At 49.0% G+C, this 17,000-nt stretch overlaps 1 protein-coding gene across 1 annotated transcript in view; it reads left to right on the plus strand.

The window, feature by feature from the left end:
* The first annotated feature begins 11,261 nt into the window (after positions 1-11,261).
* Positions 11,262-17,000, plus strand: part of IGFN1 (immunoglobulin like and fibronectin type III domain containing 1) — a 38,959-nt gene continuing 33,220 nt past the window's right edge. The window contains exons 1-2 of the mRNA XM_086765973.1: positions 11,262-11,438; positions 16,528-16,668. The gene's annotated coding sequence lies outside the window, so the exon portion shown is untranslated. The remainder of the gene's footprint in view (positions 11,439-16,527; positions 16,669-17,000) is intronic.

A 17,000-nucleotide genomic window follows, 5' to 3' on the forward strand; every position in this document is an offset into this window, starting at 1 on the left:
TTTTTTAACAGAGCAAGTTCCTTCAGTTTTGCCCTAGTACTCATACTCAGAAACTTCATTTGACCATCTCATGTTCACTGATTAAAATTAGCACAGTCATTCTACTCGCTATAATTACTATTTTGACAAATTTCATTAACTACAATTTTATTTTTCCTCCTTCCCCATCCTTGTGCCCACTGATACCTTTATCCTTCATTTTGTCCTCTTTTTTTGCTAGACTTTCCATATTCTGAGTCAAACCTTGTGCTCAGCTTTTGACCAACAAGATCAGGTTGATTAGGGCCTTATTCAGTAATTTTTTTAATATCTCCAAGGACAGATATGATCTCTTTGGGCTGCTGTTCCAGTGTTTGACCACTCTCATGGGATTTTTTTTTTCCTAACTTCTGATGGGAACTACTCTTGTTGCACCTCATGTCCATTGTTTCTTGTCTATTGCTGTGCACTGCTGAGAGGAGCTTGGCTCTGCCTTCTCTATAAGCCACCCTAGGTTGAAGGAGACTGAAATTCAGTCTCCTCAGATTCCTTTCTTCTCCAGGCTGAACAAATCCAGCTCCTCCCGTCTCTCCTCCACCTTATGGGCTCCTACTCCCTACTGAACCTCCTGTTTGTTAGCTCTCTACTGCACTCACTCCAGTATGTCCAGGCCTTCTTTTGTCACTGGGGAGACCAAAACTGTACGTAGCACTTCAGATGTGGCCTCATAACAGGAGGGGAGGAATCGCCTCCCTCGATGTGCCGGCAGTGCTTTTGCTGATGCTGCCCAGGATGCTGTTGGCCCTCTTTGCTGCAAGGCCTCTCTGCTGACTGCTGTTCAATCTGTTGTCTGTCAAGTCCTTTTCTTCAAAACTGCCTCCTAGCCAGCTGGCTCCCAGCCTGCCTTGCTACCATGGGCTTATTCTGGCCCAGGTTCAGGACTTTGTATTTGCCTTCACTGAACTTCAGGAGGTTTTTGTCAGCCTGTTTCTTCAGCCTGTGCAGGTCCCTTTGAATAGGAGGCCCTGCTCTTCAGCACATTGACTGCACTCTGCTTGGAGTTCGAGTTTGGGGTATGGGAAGGGAGGAGAGAAGAACTGTCCACGCTGATTTGTGTCACTGCAGTCAACTTACACTTCCACAGCTGCTGTCAAGATCTGAGCTCAGGGTCCCATGGTGCCATCTGGTGCCTTGCTTTTGGATCCTGAAGACTCTATCCCAAGGAGAACTATGAGACTTTCTCTGTGAGGCCTTTCCTGAGACCTCTTACAGTTTGTAAGAGGTCTCATGAATGTTGTATTGCTCCTTCCCGTCTTAGCTGAATTCGGTAGCACCATCACAACTCCCTTCCAATGGGAGTTCATGATTGCAGCCCCCAACCTCTGCTTCCATCCCAGATAAAGTGGATCCTGAGTGCTGCGGGGCTGTTCTGCACGGCAAAACCCTCAAGTCTCCAAGGGGAAAGGGCTGCGGCAATGTCCTTGTCGTAATTCAGCCCCGCTCAGGACCAAGCTATACAGTCTCTCCCTCACTCCCCCACCCTGTGAGGGAATGGGGAATGGAGAGAGATAATGTAACAAAAAGACTCAAGGTTTGAGATAAGAACAGGGAGAGATCATTGAAGTTACCGTTACGGGCAAAACAGACTCAGCCTGGGGAAAACTATTTCAAATTTATTATTAATAAAACCAAAGCAGGATAATGAGGAAGAGAACGAAAACAACTTACCCCACCCCTGTCTCTTCCCAGGCTTAACTTTATCTCTACCTCCTTCCCCCCCTGAGTGGCACAGGGGGGCGGAGGGAATGGGGGTTACGGTCAGTCCATCCCGCATTGTTTTATGCTGCTCATTCCTCCTCGGGGGAAGAACTCCTCACATTCCTCCCCTGCTCCAGCGTGGGGTCCTCCACGGGCTGCAGTCCTTCGTGGAACTGCTCCGGCGTGGGTCATCTCTTCCACGGGCTGCAGTCCTTCGTGGAACTGCTCCGGCGTGGGTCATCTCTTCCACAGGGTGCAGTCCCTCCAGAACGGCTGTCCCAGCGGGCCCTCCACGGGCCACAGCCTCCTTCAGGCACCCACCTGCCCCGGCGTGGGGTCCTCCCTGGGCTGCAGGTGGATCTCTGCTCCTCCGTGGGCTTCCGTGGGCTGCACGGGGATCTCTGCTCCTCCATGGACCTCCATGGGCTGCAGGGGGATCTCTGCTCCTCCGTGGGCTCCATGGGCTGCAGGGGGACAACCTGCTCCACCATGGTCATCACCACCAGCTGCAGGGGAATCTTGGCCAGGAGCAACATTACTGCTCCCCCTCCTTCTTCACTGACCTTGGCGTCTGCAGCCGTTCCTCACAACAGGCTGGCAGACGCCTCTCAGGTTCTCTTCACATCTCATCTCTCCACTTCTCGCAGCCGGGCCGGGCCAAGTCAGGCCCAGTCGGCCACCCGGCGGGAGGCCAGAGGGTGAGGGCTGCAAGAAGCAGGCTCTGCTCCCCGCTTCTGCTTCTTCACTTCTTTTTTACTGTTTTCCACTTCTTAAATACGTTATCGCAGAGGCGTTATGAGGGAACATTCTGCTACCAATTGGCTCAGCCCTGGCCAGCAGCGGGTCTGCCCTAGGCCCGGCCGAGTCCACCAGACAAAGGGGAAACTTCTAGCAGCTTCTTAGAGAAGCTGCCATCGTAGCTTCCCCCTACTAAACAAAACCAACACAGTCCTCCACTGTGAGTGGCTTTTCTCTCCAGACCCTACTTGCCTTTCGTCAGATCTGTTTTGAATCGCGTAGCTCAGTGTCTGCAGACACAACGTGCTGCTACAATGAGCACCTGGAGGAGGACCTGGGGTGCTTTAGGAAAGGACACAGATGTCATGGTGGATGCCAGGTTGAACAGGAACCAGCTGTGTGTGCTCACCATAAAGCTAACCGCGTCCTGGGCTGTATGGAAAGGCGTACAGCAGCGCAATGGGTAGTCGCAAAGGTGACAGGGCCAATCAGTTCTTGGTGGTGCCAGATTATAATGGCAGCAAGCCGCAGCTCAGAAGGTTAGGAAAAGACTTCTCCAGGAAGCTGGTGCAGGCCTGGGACAGGTCATCAGGGACAGGGGGAACCTACGTCCTTGTTGGGGGGTAGGGAGGTGGTTGTTAAGACTCAGTGTAAAAGCCATGGCTGCTCCAGTCTCATGTTTGAGAGAATTCAGCCCTGAGTGGGAGGCTGGACTGGGGACTTCCAGAGCCCCCTTTCACTGACGTCCCTGTCATCTCTGACATCTCGTGCAGCTGCCAAGGGAGGTGGTTTTGGGGTTCACCAGGCCTTTGCTTGTACCCGAGTCCTGTATGAGTGCTGTAACCTTGAACATCAGTTAGGACAATGTGATGTGGCAAATAATAAATCTTTTTGAATAAATACAGCAGAGAGCACTGCAGACCTCAGCTGCTCCGTGGACTCTCACAGCTTTCCTGCCACTTTCTGACCAGTCAGTGTGACCGGCTGCCTGGGACCTGTAGATGGCTTTGCCTGATACGCTCTATAGCTGAGTGGTAAAGAACATTTCTTGGGTGAAACGTTTAAGAAACTGCTGTAACTACTTGTGTTTAGAAAAGGCCTCAATTTATTGAGACTTGTAAAGGTAAACTGGGACCATCCTTCTCCTTTCATCCTCTGGTTGAGCTCAGAAATCAGCTGACATAGTTAAGCTGACAGTCATTAGATTTATATGTCCTTTGCTTCTGGCATTCTGTCCTCCTGTCTGATCCAGCAATTTGGGTCTGATGACCTTTGTGGCATGTGGCAAGGCCAGTGTATCTTGGCTTCTGCCTCAGACGGCTGTGGCTTGTTGTTTAAGGAAGTTTATTTCTCAAGGATATGGTCATAAGTCAGCAATGCACATGTTCTATTTCTGCAGGCATACCTAGAGAGTCAGGAAGGGGGCCAAAACCCTTCCAGAGAAGACAAACTGCAGATCTCAATGTTCTTCTCAATGAGATGTAAGTTCATAAACTGTAAAGAAGATACAAGTTGTAGAACAGGGTAAATAAAGAGCGAGAACATGGAAAAGAAAGGCACCTGGAATATGAAACAGGCAATTAGAAGATGATGGAGAGACAGGAAATACTATACTAGGAAGAAAAAGATGAAATGTTAGGGTGGATGTATGGGACAGAGAACTGGAACTATACTTTGACAAGTGAGTATGGAGTCTTGATAAACACAAAGCCCCCGGATTTTGTCTTCCTGTTCTTGCAGAAAGTGAGCAGAAACAGTTAATGGTTTACTTGCTTGCTCCCTGCTTTTTAGAGCTCGTCAGAGTTTTTCTCTGTATCTTCCTGGGCTGCTAGGGGTCTTGTTCTGTATGCTAGATTGACCCTCCTGCATCAGCAGCCTCCCGCTCTGCTGCGGCTGCCAGTTTGGGGTGGGACCCAAGTTCCTTAATATTGCCATGAAAGGAGTGGTAAGGATGGCCAAGAGGAGCATCTTGCTAGTGCATTCCTCCTCCCAGCAAGGACTGGGAAGTTGTCAGCGTGACCCAGCTGGCCCTGAGGAACTAAGGGGAGTTCAAAATTGTGGTGGCACAATAGGGCAGCCCTCTCAGATGATAAACGTGTGAGGTTTCTCCCCTTCTCTCCTCCGCCGTGGACTGCATGGACAGCTCTGCCCCTGTATGGTCTCTGTGGGAGGAGTAATCCCTTTGTTCTGGTTGGAGCCCTTCAAAGCAGACGCACGCACTGGCGAAAAGAGAAGAGTAAGTGGTGAGTGTAAAGTGAGATATGCCCGGAAAATGAAGCTCAAAAGCACATGAATGGCTGAGAGGATGCCCCATTCACTGTCACGGTCATAGGCTGAACCATCTGGGACTCTCAATCCGTCAGACTGACAGGGACATGCTGGACTTTGTAAAGGCCCGAACTGCGAGCAATTTGCTTGCCATTCAGTTTGCCGCAGAGCAACAGACCAGTTCCCTCTAAAAGCAGGGTTAATCAGGGCCTTTGCGTGGGTCTGGTTTCCTCCTGCTCAGCTCCTGGCACTGGTATTGTCTGCCCCAGCCACCCTTCCCAGAAGACGTCCTCCTTCATCCATCACCCATTCTGACACAGGATCTGTCTCTGACTCCCACTCCTCCCTCCCTCCCTTCTCCTAGTCTGCCCGTGACGTATCGGCACCCCTGACATTATGCTGCGCGTTTCAGTGATACATCTATCCATCCGTCTGCCTCGAAGAGTGACCTGTTCACTATGTCCATCACAGGAGCCCGCCTGTCTGCCTGAGCGCAAGCGGGCAGAACGTGCTTGGGGTCGAAAATACAGAGCGCGTGCGACTGGGTGTCACCAAAGGCAACACATAAAAAGTAGCTCCTGGAGACTGTCAGAGCACGAGCTGTAAACTGGGCTGCAAGACACAGTCTCATCATCCCGTTCCTCTTCAGAGGCTTTGCCTTTCCCAGACAGTGGCAAACTTAGCTGTGTTGCAGGGAATAGCGTTGCAATGAGGTGACAGAACTCCGTGTGAGATGTTAAAGGAGGGGAAGTTGATTTCATTTTAAAACAAAACGTTTGCATTCACTCAGACTCATATATGCACATACCCATAAGGACCAAGATGCTTATATCCCAGTGGTCTTCCCAGCATGAGGGCACCAATGGCATCCAGGTGATCCCAGGGGCTGCAGGGAAGGCTCCGGGTGCTCAGTACCCGTTAGTCAGGTCTGGACACTTAACTAAGGTGACTTAAAAAAGGAAGTTTTGCATCTTCAGGAGCCTTGAAGTACAGACAGTGACTTCATCATCCAGCACTGCCGGGCCACACGGCACTCTGACCATCACTCTTTGGGGGTCTTTACTAAGCGTCTCCAGTTCTGCGCTTGTCTCATCCCTGGGTCAGTGAAAGGACACCCCTGTGGTTGGGTTCACAGCTGGCGCAGCTTCGCAGCACGAAGGGTTGAGCACCCTTTAGCAAGGAACTACTTTGCTGAAGACTGCTGAGATCTTGCCGCAAGAGATAGTTGCAGTTTTGATCCTAAACAGAAAGATTATCATCTACCATGCTTTTTAGAAAGTCAACATCAGTGTGGAAAGCAAGGCAGTAGTTGCATCTCCAGGGATGAGCCCGGAGAAGGACTGTTGTGCTAGACAGCACTGGTCAATCCACTGCATGTGCTCGAGGGAGAAAATGGCATGGGAATTAAATTCAATTCCTTGTGAAAAGTCTTGCATTATTTTTTAAAAGTTAAGACAGTGGAATCACAGATTCATTCTAGAGATTGAGGGGCATGGAAGGGAGCAGTATCTCAGCTTGGAAATCTCAGAACAACAGAAACTCTCAACAGAAATGGGCTTTCCTCTTCAGTTCCAAAAAGCAGATACTTCTCCATGAAATGGTACAATTTTTCCTGTCGTATGCTGGAGAGGAGAGGGTGGTAAACTCTCTGTACTTGGCTGTCTGCTTATCCATTGCTCAGTGTCTTTCTGCTTGCTGCCTGCCTCTCCCCGTGGCTCTGCTCCCACCGTTCCCTTCAGTCATGCACAGGGGAGGCACGTGAGGCAGATGAGTGCTCCTGAGGGCACGGACATGCAGAGGGGATGGAGAGGTCACCTGGGCCTGGACATCAGGGGGAGAGCAGAACCACCCACAGAAGCTGGAGGATTTAGGGAAGGCAGGGTGGGAGGGGAGGGGGAGCTGAATTTGAAGTGTGAGCTAAGAGCCTCTCTCAGGTGCAAGGCTTGGATGAGCTGATGTGTCACGGAAATTAATTTCTCCTGAAATCCAGGGACAGGACTGTGAAGGCACTAATAGACTATCCTGGTTCTGGCTAGGACAGAGTTAATTTTCACTTGAGCTGGGAGAGGAGCTGGAGTTGGTGGCCCCTGTGTCTGGGCACACAGCTGGAATAGGTCATTAATTACCCAACAGCTGGGGTTAATTTACCCAAATTAGCCCCGGGGCTGTGCCATCCCATGGGACACCTGCTCAGTCTATAAAGTGGGGACAGTGCTGAGGGGCAGGTTTTGCTGCTTGAGGGGGAGCTGGGCATCAGGATCCACTGCGAGCTGTTGTATTGTAACTTATGTGCTTAAGTATATTCTGGATTTTTTTTGCTTGTTTGTTGTCCATCTCTGTTTTCTTTTCCTGTGTTGTTCTCTTAAACTGTTCTCAACCTATGAGTTTTGCCATCTTTTCCTTCCCAACTCTCCTCTCCATCCCACTGCAGAGGCAGCGAGGAGGGGAGTGAGTGAGCAACTGTGTGGTGTTTTAGCTGCTGAGTGGGGCTGAACCTCAATGTAGGCCCTAATTTCCCTGAGCAACCTCATGTGAGACCCCCTCCCACACCCTCTGCCCATGGCCCGCGAGCTCTAAACTCAGGCCTGGGCCTTCATCCCCTTCCTGCACTTTGCTGTAGTTGTGCCTGTTTCCAAGCTAGTTCCTGAGTTGTTTTTTGGATTTCCCAGGTTGACCTTGGACCTGACTTGTTACCTTACCTTTGACAATCACTGGACTGTTGATGGACCCTGTTGCTATCACCTCTCTGCTCACCCACATGAGGTGCTGGGTGAGTCCCCCTGGTCAGTAAGGTCCCAACCCTGCCTCTTCCCTCAGGGAACTGCCCAGCTCTTCCAGCTTCCCAGCATCCAGCTCTTTTTACCTGCTGAGGTCCCTGCCCTGTCCTTGTGATTGCTAAAGAACTGTGTGTGTGTCACACACTGGGTCACTGTCACGGGGCAGATCAAGTGAGGAAACTGGCTACCACAGAGTATTTGTGGGGAAAAAGCTCAGCTGCCTTTGTGATGCGGTAAAAGCCCTCACAAGACCATCAAGAAGCCTGCAACTGTCAGCCAGGACAGAGTGACAGGGTGATATCAGACCTGCTTTGGGCCTGGACCCAAGATGGCATTTGTAGGCTGAGCGCTCACTGTCTCGCTTGGTGTCATCTGGCCTGTTTTGTGCGGGCGGGCGGGAGGTCAGGTTACCCAGACGGCGGTCAGAGCTTACAAGGGCAGGCTCCGCTCTGGTAGTGGTGCTGGGTCAGGTGAGCGCTGCAGGATCTCCTTAGGCAAATACCAGCTCCGTTTGAAGGAGGCTGGAAGAGGTGAATGGGAGACCCAGTTTGATTATCCCTGCTGGTTAGGCTTTTGCCCATCTCTTTTACGTGACTGAATACCTGGAACGTGCTCATGTCCTCCTGCTGCTACCCTAGCGATGCTGTTATCGATCCAGTGGGTGCGGGTGGCTGAGGGGCGGGGGAAAGGGATGTGCAAGAGTTGAAAAAGAAGCTTTGGTGGCAATGGCCCTTAGTTTGTCGTGTAGCTGAACCCCCTGGAGGGCTCTGAGTGCCTTTGGATACTTCAGTAACATGTCTTCTCTGCGCACAGTGCTCCCAGCCCCTTTGGCAGAAAGCTGTGGGACAGCTAAGAGCGGAGTTTGGCCTGAGTAATGGAGGGGATCCCCAGCACCTCCCTGGTAGAGCTTCTCTCCACTTCATGTCCGGGTGCACACGCTGAGCTCCTGGCTGTTGAGCAGGTCATTCAGCTGAGCTGGTTATCCACAGAATCCAGCTCCCCAGCATCGGCTTCACCTCCGGCCGGGCTTCCAGTGGTTACTGAGCTAGCACGGCCTCCGTAGTGGATGGTACAGGCTGAGGTGCCCGAAGGGACTGCGATGCCTCATTCTGGCTGGGTACTTGAGAGGCGGCAAACAAGATCAAAACAGATCTTGGGCCGCTCAGAGAGATGCTCTGCTGCCAGGCTGCATCCTGGTTTGGTGTGGAACCTGTGCGTTGGGTCTGAAGCAGTGTTGTAGTGCCTTACTGTAGAACGCTCCTGTCAAGACGACCTGCTGGGCGTCTGAAAACTGGCTGAGATGTGACAGTTTGTCTCTGTTGTCCATGTCCACTTCCTTGAGACTCCATGCTTCTTCAGCACAAAGCTTGAGAAGAGCACACGGTGGTTTTTATTCTTAGTCTGTTACAACAAAGGTTCAGGGTTCTTGGAGTTAATGCACTAGTAGTTCGTTTCTGTGCTTCATCTTCATTTGATGTAGAAGTGAGAAGGTTTTTGTGCCCTCAGTAGAACTGCTAACAGACAATTTAATGACTAGCTTGGAAACATGAAAGGGGAGAGTGCCAGGGCTGGCTGAGCTGACAGTGTTTTAGGATAATACTCTGTGGGAGAGTAACAAAATCTGCCTATGTCATAAATAAATCTGAATGGCTTATTTTGGCAAAGAATTTTCATTCCTGACAAATTTTGAGACAACCAATAACCACTTGCTAATTTGGGATGAAATTAGAATTGGAATCTGACATCCTCAGATTAGCTCAGATGTAGTATTTGGTGGGCTTCCAGAAGAGTCCTCTCACATATCTGGTGATAGGAAATAATCTTTATGAGGGCTGTCAAGGGGAAGGGAATACCCAGGCTTACAAATCACTGAAGTGGGTTATTGGAAAGGGACGTGTCAGAGGATTACTAAGGAAAGCACGTGACATAAGGCTTTGGGTTTCTGAGGTCTGGTAAGTGGGACACATTTTCCAGTCTATCAGACTGGTTTTAGCATCTCTTGGGTTGTTAGTGCTTCTCTGCTTTGTGAGGCAGAAGATGTTTTTGCTCTCCTACAACCTTAAATGGGACCTTCTGTGTTGTGCTGACTGTACATGTGCGTAAAGGTGTGTGAATGTGATTATTTGGGATGTGTCACCTGCTCTTCATGGCTTAGATCCGTTACAGTATAACCTCAACAGGTTGTGTGACAGCTCAGGCTCTCTCATCCATAGGAAGGACACTGAGCTATTGAGGGGCAAGGTTGAAATCCTCAGCAGATTTCAGTTGGCCACTGTGATGTCAAGGGAGTGAGAACCTGAACTCAAAAAACCTAGTTTATCTAAAGTAAAAGAGTTGGGGAACAATAACCCCATTCTGGTTGTATGATTTCTTGGGAAGTACATAAAAGTATGGGCAAACCTGCTGTCCTCCTGCCAGTTCACCTGCGTACCTCTCGCTGCGCATTCTTACGACTGGCCGCTCACTGAGGGTTGGTGTGTTGGAGGTACAGTTTTACGCAGAGGGGCAGTAGGTCCGTTGCCTGCTGTGTAGGGGATTATTTTCTAGTAGAAGCAAACCCTTTGAAAATGACGTTTGCTTTAGATTCTTGCCTCTCCTATTGGATGACTCTGGACTAGGTGGCATGATTCCAGGCCCGGTCGCATCGTTGGGACTGTGCTGTTTTCCTGCCTTTCAGAGGTCGAAGTGCTTCATGTACAGCCCATCCCACAAGCACGTTTTCTTCCTTGAAGAGGACAAGCTGCTGAGCTTTATCCATCTGCTTTTTAGGAGCACTGATGTGTGCTCATGTGAGCCCTCCCTCACACATGGTTCCTTTTGAAATTACTGAACGTGACTGACATTACCACCCAAAGTGTGACTGTCCCTGTGGTGAGCAATGAAACACCAGAAACATCTGCAACTTGCAGACCTGGGAATGGGTGGGAGCAAGGAGAGCTTTGGGTGCTCCATGGGTGCCCAATACCCTCTGCAGCTGAAGGAAACTCAGTCTGTAAGCTTCTTCATTCCCTGCCTTGGGCTCTTTTATTTTGGGACTCTGTGTTGTTTCTCTCAAGATTTATCTAGATTGGCTCCAGGTGACTCTGGATAAATGTCTCCTAGCAGAGGCAGCCTTTCCTGATAAACAGCACCTGGTCCGCAGGTGCATCTGATCTCCATTTCCAGCCTGACCTCACAGTTCCTAATCCCCTGGTACTGCTCCTGAGGTACCTTTGATTCCAGGGGTGTCCCAAGCTGTACAGGTAACAGCGGCTGCTCTCATGCTGTGAGATGGTGCCTTGGGGTGCTCTGTCCGTCCCTGCTGTCATAACACTGACTCTTCAGAGAGTTATTTATAAACGGAGTGTATTTGGAGAAGCTTCATCTTTAGATGTGCTTGGCCACTCACTTTTAACTGAAGTTCAGTTTATCTGATCAGTCAGTAACCCTAGTTATTCCTGAAATTGGTTTCAAACCGATTAAGCTGCAGTTGACTTTAAAACATCTGGAGCCGTTCAGTTGTAGCAAAGTTTTTAATGACTCGCTGTGAAGAGGAAACACAATCTGCAGAAAAAGCACCGCTCCAACTGACTTGTGAGATGTTAAAGAATTATGTTAATCTCTAATTTGTCCAGCACCATCACTGGTATGGACTGAAATAATAACGAATAGGGGGCAGGTGCATCGGGTTCCTATAAAAAAATAATCATCTGGATGTCTGACAGGCTAACAGCCCTGTGACAGGCTTCACCTCCCAGAGGGAGAGGGCGAGAGAGAGATTAAGTGTGAGAGAAGGGGAGGCAGAGGGAGCAGCTGAGGAGGATCCCGGGGACCCAGCACTGGCCCCGCAGCTGAGCACCGACTGCGGAAGGGACACGGGTGAGCTGCAGCTTGGGCAGCAGTCGGGGTAGAAGAGGAGCTCTGGGGTGGCACGCGCAGGTGAGTGCTGTGGACCTGTTTCAGAGAAGTAGCAGCGTTTGTGGTGAGCTGAAGTGTGTTTGAGCTCCTTGTGATCACCTTCTCGGGGCAGAAAAGGTGACTGATGGGGAGAGATGGACCCTGCTAGTTTCACGTCTGCACGAAGGGGAAAACTGTGGCACTTCTGTGAAACTGCAGGATTCCAGGAGCAAGTAGGGGTGAAAGGGGAGAGGTGCCCTCTCTTTCCATCAGGATTATTTCTATTGTGGTTATTTCTCCAGTTTGGTGCTGGCATAATTTTTTGGCTCTGGATGACACTTATTTTATTCCAATATTTAAATGCTGGATAAGGTGAGAGTTTGACAGAGGACAACCTTCAGAAGGAACGGGACGGCATTCCCAGCGATGTGAGTCCTCTGGCACCTTTGTAGGTGCCAGACCAGACATGAACCTGTGCAGGCACAGGTCAGGCAGGGCAGCCCTAGAACAATGCTGAAAATAACATCCAGGCGTCCCGCGAAGAAAGTGGGAAGATGGCGCATGCTGTGACCTCTTGGAGTCTGAGAGATTTTCTTACCATTTTTTTCACTGTCAAACTTCCTGGGACATTAGGGCATGAAATATTACAATAGCTCGAGATGCGAGGACTGGGCTTTTTTCATCTGTTGCCACTGGCAGGTTGGGGAAACAAATAAATAAATCAGAAATGGGGGGTTTGTCATGCACTCTAGCTTGAAGCGGGGGCGGGGGGGGGGAATGAGAAAAAGCCTTATAACTTGAATCTCTTGTGGCATCTGAATATATATATTTTTTTTTTTTTTACTGTGTGCAGTGAGCTTTATTAATCTTCTGCATGCCCAAGGGGTGGCACATGCAAAATTATGTGAATATACGTAGTGAATTTTAGCTGGAGCGGAAGACTTTTGGAAAGTCCAATGGCCATATAGGGTCAAACGCAAGCGGTGCAGGCTTGCCCTACTCCCTCCATTCGTTAAAGCACACGATGGGTTAAAATGTTGATTTCTTCAGTGTCTCAAGGAGGGGTGAAAAGTACTGATGGTGTAATGTGTCTGTAATATGTTAAAGTTTAATCGCATCTTTGGTGAGTCTGTATTAAACATCTGCTGCCTGCTGTTTTGTTTTTCCGCATGGAAAAGGGGAAGTTGGTAAATTCCACCACTGGCCAGCCCAGGTGCTGGGACATGCAAGACAGACAGTCATGAGAGCAGCTATCACAGGGGAAAGTAGGAATGTCATCTAAATCCTGGATCATGCTAGCAACCCTCTCCAGTCTGTCGTGGATGCGGACAGATTAAATCAGTCCTGAGCAAGGGAGCAGGAGGAATTCTGTGCACTGTGGGAAGGAGGGAGCCGATCTGCAGTGTGAAAGCAGAGCACTGCTGCTTCTTGAATTCCTTACCCTGATTCTAATCTTTTCCTTGCGTTAAGTTGCACCTCAGCGCGTGAAAGTCCAGTCAACTGCAGTGGGTCTGATGGCTCTGTGTGAACTGTGATGACAGACCTGAGCTTGCTGGTGACAGAGGGGCAGACTGGCATCTTGGTGTGGGAGGTAAAATAACCAAGGCTTTGAGCCTTAAAATAGTCCCTTGATTTTTTTTTTTCTGGAGTGTACAACATGGATGATCAGGCGTTGAGGGACTGGGCTGAGCTTGGGTGTCTTCCACTGAAATCAGAGGGAGCTGCGAGGACTCAATACTCAATGCATCACATTTCTTTAAAATCAAATATGAGTCCAAAAGATTCACCTGGGGCACCTGCTGCGTGGTGTGACTATTCCCCATCCTGGAGCAGGGCATTCTCCTGGTCAAAAAATTGCTGTTCTGTGACCCACCTGGTCCAAGGCCTGATCTGACAAAAGAATGTCCCTTTATGTGACCAGCGAGACCACTACTGTCAGAATCACCTGGTTTGATACAGTAGATGGTTGTAGGGCTGCAGGTAACTGGTAGTCTTCACTGAATTTGGACCTTCATTCCATTTTCCACGCCCCTGCCCATCCTTAAATGAGTGCAACTTTTTTTTTGTATAGTGTTTATGAGGTTCTCATTGCTATCATGTCAAAGTAAACATTGAATCTGACTACTGAGCTTTGCATATCTTGGCCCAATTACATATCTCTGCCCAAAAGCCTCTCTGACACCACCTTGACCTTCAGCACAGTGACTGCCCAGACACCCATGTGGCAGGGCAATGGTGTGGCTTGGCCAGGTGACTCAAGTATGAGATTAGCTGTTGGCCTTGGTCATTTTTTCACGAACTGGAAAATCCAGTCAGCTTTTTGGACCTCCCAGGTCTTCGTTTCTTCACTTCTTGTTCTGTCAGAGCTATGCGGTGGGCACTGACAGTCTCTACGAAGAGTTGTGCCAGTTGTCACCAGTCAGAATGAGTGGACTTCATACTGATATACTGAAGAAGAAGGGAATTACAGGGAAAATAGAAGATCGGAAGAGCCTAGTTTCCAGATAAAATGTACTTTTAAATTCAGTCCTGAAATAACTGTCCCGCAGCTGTTGCCTCTTGACACTTCTTCACTGCGCTTCATTAAGGGAATGAACTTATTTCCAGACAAAAATGCACCCCCTTTGCAGTGAAAGCGGTGACCGCTGCTGAATGTACCGGACTTCGTGATGACCTTTTGCAGTTTTCAGTGGTACGCGAGAGCTTATCCACTGGCATGCAGGGGTTAACAGGACTTTTGGGTGGGTGGATGGAAGACAAGCTGTGAAATGGAAGAAGGTCAGTCTCTTGGAGGAGTTTGCTCTCTCACAGATGGTTTAAGTTATCACTCCATCTGTAGGAGGTTTCCCTTCCTTCCCCTCCAAGAAAACTGTAAAACTAGGGCTGGAAATAAAGCAAAGTCCTATCGGGTCTCAGTTCAGTGGACCAGGCAGAATCGTGCCTCTCGTGGTCCTTGCTAGACTCATCTGCCTATCTAATTAGGAATTCCTCAGTTGTTCTGGCAGACCCCAGCAGCTAAATGCGATTTGAGACTGAATTTCATTGGCAGCGCACTTTTTGGTGGGGAGCGAGTCACTGCAAGGGAGCGCACCCGGGACGGGGAACAGCAGTAAGCTGTAGGGCTCTGGATGGCGCAGGTCCTTTGGTGGGCTGGCTCTGTGAAGTGGAAGGCTCTTGCTGCAGTGGATAAGAGCTGAGTTTAGGTTTCAGTAGAAGCTGATAATGCTTCCTCTGGGAGCATTCCCATGGCTCCCATGGAGTGTTACTGTCTTAGAGACTTGTGCAGCAACTGGTTTATTAAAGGCACTTCGTGTTAAGGCCGCAGCATCTGATCAACAGAGTGATCAACTGCTGCCCTGGACAGTTAAGACCAATGCCGAAGGAAGCATCCTTGGGATGATCGTTGGCCAAAAGCGGTGGAGGAAGAGGCTGTGGGAAGCTCACTAAGACACAGCTAGAAAAGCGTCTGCTACTGAGTGAGAGGATTTTCAGCAGCAGAAGATGGACAGTCCTTATTGTCTTATCTTCTTGGCTTGTTAGCTTTCAAATTGCTTGTATTTGACTTTGGAACTGCTTCTACTTTTATATCACTCTAAGTGCAACAAGGGGTGTAGAACTGGATGGTCTTAGCCCAAGCATCAGTTGGAACAATTGCATTTTCCTCTATTGATGTTGTTTTCTTGTAAACTGGGAAGGTATAGATACTGTCAGCAGCAATAGCTGTCAAAAAGAAAGAAGGGATGAAGAAAATTACTCCAGAATTTAATTTTCATATTTATCTTTAAGTGTTGATTAAAATGGTGATCCTCAGCCCTGCAAAGAAGTTTTTGATATCTGGATCAGAACAGCTGACGGATCGTGCTGCTAGCACCGGTGTTTTTTTCTACTGAAAGACTATCTTTCTAAGACTAGCAGAAGTGGTGCTTTTCACGATTCTTCTGTCTTCATCATGTCTAACATGAGTCTTAGCTATAGTACCAAGTTTTTGCTGTATGTTCCCTTCCCTGTTAACCACAGATATTGGAACTCTCATCTCCTGATAGGAAACTGGAGGAAAACCTTGTTCTGGTTCTGTCAGTCCAGACGTCATGTGAACCACGGTCACCGTGATAAAAATACTTCCCTTGCCAACTTCTGGAGCCAACCCTTCATCTCAGAGTTGAACACGAGGATTTAATATAAATATATGGCACACAATGCAAAGGAAAAAGAGATTGCATGCTCCCAGCCAGAAGTGAACGAAAGTAGACTGAGCAGGCTTTGCCTGCATGTAGTGCTGCTGGGAGAAGATAGTATTCGGTCCCAGATTGGCCATTTCTGTGAACATCAGGAACTAAATTAAGGTACCTTTGCTTCTAAGTGAGCTTTCTGAGTAGAGGAAGGAAGATTTACAAGGTACAAGGGCAGACTGGAAGCAAAATATTTTGGGGCACAATATACTGCACTTGCATTTCCAGGGTAAACCTGTCCGTGGAAATAAGCTGTCTTGTTGCTGCTCGCAGGAACGGGGATCAACTTGTGGCTGTGCTGGAAGGAGAGCCTGCACGTTGAGATGTCCATTTTGGCTGTAGCGGTGAAGCTGTTCTAGGAGGATCTGGATTTCTTTCAGACCTCTCAGAACAGCACAGACTGAAAGACTCTACTGGTGAAGGCCAAGCCTAGACATGGTTGCCCTCTATACAAATGTAATAATGGACTGGTTTTACTTCTCTAGTAAGGAATTATGACATCTCCTTAGGACTTGTGGCCTCTTAGAACTAGTCTAGTCTTACAAAACTTGGGTGTACAGCTTTTCCCTTCCATGGACAAGCCATTGACCCAGCTTGCGCTTGGAAATCCAGTGTTGCCTTGACTGATGGTCACATCTGACCAAACTGGCCCACTGCCTTGTCTGAGGCTTGCCAAAGGCACTGGGTTCAACTGCACTTCCCCGGCTGCTGTGGGAAGCGTGAGTGTATAAGAACCCTACAACTGCGCGCAGCACAGTATAGTGGTGTCCTGGCTAGGCAGCTGCTGAGCATAGGCTTCTAGGAGAGTGGAGAGGTGTGGAGGGGACAAGAGTTTGTCATTTCTTTTGCCACGTAGTGACATTTGCAACAGACTAATAAGGGGTGTGGCTTCTGTCATACAGATCGCTAATATCAGTGACCAAGAGACCTGTTGAACAGCGATGAGGAGCTCTGTGGTCTGAGTCAACGGACAAAGCCACCGTGGTCCTGGGAGACGCAGTATTGACTTCAAGCAGGATCATCTTGGAAGCTCAACCTGTAAGGTAGTGAGTTTGGTCGTGTCACCACTGAGATTTGTGTGGGGGTGATACAGAGCTGGGAGCATGAAGTGTCACCTTCACTGTCATGGTAGATGTTGCTCTGTATTGCACTGGTCTGAAAATCGTTGTGAATGTTCTAGGAGGGGTGGTCTCCTATAGCGTACACTGATTTTCTGGTAAGATGGCAGGCTGTGGAAGATGTGCCGTAACTGTCCCATGGAGCTAACATGGGACTTGTGGCACAAGTACGCTATGGTTTCTGATGTTTTTTATCTAGGACGCATTGTTTCTTGGGATAGTAAGTAGGGCTATGTTATTCTTTCTTCTGGACATTT

The sequence above is a fragment of the Chlamydotis macqueenii genome, chromosome 23 (genome assembly GCF_036417535.1).
Source record: "Chlamydotis macqueenii isolate bChlMac1 chromosome 23, bChlMac1.mat, whole genome shotgun sequence".
Classification (NCBI taxonomy): Eukaryota; Metazoa; Chordata; class Aves; order Otidiformes; family Otididae; genus Chlamydotis; species Chlamydotis macqueenii.